Source organism: Theropithecus gelada, chromosome 9, assembly GCF_003255815.1.
Source record: "Theropithecus gelada isolate Dixy chromosome 9, Tgel_1.0, whole genome shotgun sequence".
Classification (NCBI taxonomy): Eukaryota; Metazoa; Chordata; class Mammalia; order Primates; family Cercopithecidae; genus Theropithecus; species Theropithecus gelada.
Window position 1 is genome coordinate 70,294,954 of NC_037677.1, and position 1,984 is coordinate 70,296,937.

The following is a 1,984-nucleotide window of genomic DNA, read 5'->3' on the forward strand; positions in this document are numbered from 1 at the left end:
ATGTATACCTGTGTAATAAACCTGCACATTCTGCATGCGTATCCCAGAACTTAAAGTAAAATTAAAGTGAAATTTAATTTTTTTAAAAAAAAAAGCAAATGAAAATGAAGATACCATGCTCTCAACACCTTTGTGCTGGGGAATTACCCCCAACCTGTCAGAATTGTTCTCTGTTCTACAGATTATTATTAATACATATAATAAACTTATTTACTATATTGTATATAGACATTTTCTTCCCAGTATTTAAAGATCTCTTTAGCGACTACAGCACTAGCTTGTGATTAACTTAAGAGCAGAGACCAGGCGTTTTTCTTCTTTGTACTGCCTCTGTCACTAGCTCCTAAGGCAGGGTTTAGAGCATTGTAGGTATCTTAGGAAGGCTTATTAAGCAAAGATTTTAAGACTTTACTTAGAAGGCTTTAACTTTTTAGTCTTTGCTTTGGATGCTGTGACCATTAACATCTTGGCAACAGCAAAAATTTACTCCAGATGTTTTAAATTAAAAAAAAAAAAAAGATTAAGAAAAGGACTTGTCATAGAGGTGAGAGAGGGATTTAGGAAACAAAGGATGGTAAGCCACCACAGGCTAGCAATAGTGAGAAACTGATACCACCCACAAGACTTGGGAGACCTGAACCAGCTACGGAGAAGGCACCCAGCAGATGCCGTCATTGTTGAGGAACCCAGCTGCTGCCAGTGATGTAGTGTAAAGACAGGGAAGCAATATCCCAACATCTTTCTCCTGTCCTGCTGGTGTCTTCTGTTGGCCAAACCCACCTGGAAGACAGCCAGCAGGTAAACAAAGAAGATATGGTAAGAAAAGATCAGTCTCTTGGGCACAGAGCAGGCAGAGCAGACAATGGATGGAAGAGACAAAGCAAGTGGGGAAATAGAGAACAACCAACATAGCTGAGAAAGTCAACCTTTTGATATTGGTTTGAAGTCTTAAGACCAGCCCTTATCCACACTATAGATAACATCCTTCCCTTCTTGGGGGGAAAATGGAATTATCTGTCTAATCCTGATAATTTCTATCAAACTACTTATTTCCTATGTCCACTGTGAATTCTTCATGCCTCATCCAACCTACTTTATCAATGGAAATTGAAAACCTGAACATTATAAAGCTGATGAACTTTTTTTTTCCTCTTTGTCCAGTTCCTTTATTGGGGGCAGGGCACCCAGAAGAGGCCCTCCGTTCCCCAAACCCAGAGCCAAAAGGGGTTGGCACGCTCCCTCCCAGCCTAGTCCTTGCGTCACTGTCCATGGGCAACTCCTCAGCCTTGCATCTTCAGGCCATGTCAAGTAGAGGTGTCCATCTCAGGGACCTCAGTGGACACTTCTGTGGGCACTGCTAGCCGCCTGGGAGGCACATAGGATCCCATACCCGCTGCCCTCTCGGCCTCTTCCTGACTGTAGGGCTTGACGCTCAGCTGCTTCCGCCTTTTCTTGTGGTCTTTGGATCGGAAGTGGGTCTTCAGATTGGCGGAATCGATGAAGTACCTCACGCAGGCCAGACAGCGGTGCAGGCCGCCCCCTGGAAGGTCGAGGTCGGGCTCGGCGTCTGGGTTGGGCTGGGGCCGTGCGGGTCCCAGAGGCCGCAGCTCGCGGTGAATCTCATCCAGGTCCGGCCGCCGCCGCTTCGCCTTCATCTGCCGGGCTAGAGAGTGCGCTCGGTGCGCACCTGTCCGGCGGGAGCGACCCATGGCCAGAAACAGCCCGGCGGGCCAAGGGTCCAGGAGCAGGGGAGTGAGCACACGTGTGAGCGCTTCCGGGCCGATCCGAACTTTTTTAATGTCTATTTTTTCATATTTGAATTTCATCTATTTTAGGGAAAGCAACTCAGGTTGGTTTGCAAAGGTGAATATTTTTCAATATTGTTAAAGCATGCGTCGTGTGTAGTGACACTGAAGTCCTATCAAGTGCTCAGGTGTCTTCAGCTCGATGCCACAAATATTTACTGAGCCGTCTACTATCTGCA

At 46.4% G+C, this 1,984-nt stretch overlaps 1 pseudogene across 1 annotated transcript; it reads right to left on the bottom strand.

Annotated features, from left to right (window-relative positions):
* Positions 1-1,149: 1,149 nt before the first annotated feature.
* Positions 1,150-1,709, bottom strand: LOC112631871 (annotated as a pseudogene). Its single transcript, XR_003121214.1, has one exon. The product of XR_003121214.1 is annotated as a zinc finger protein 593 pseudogene (transcript).
* Positions 1,710-1,984: the final 275 nt, after the last annotated feature.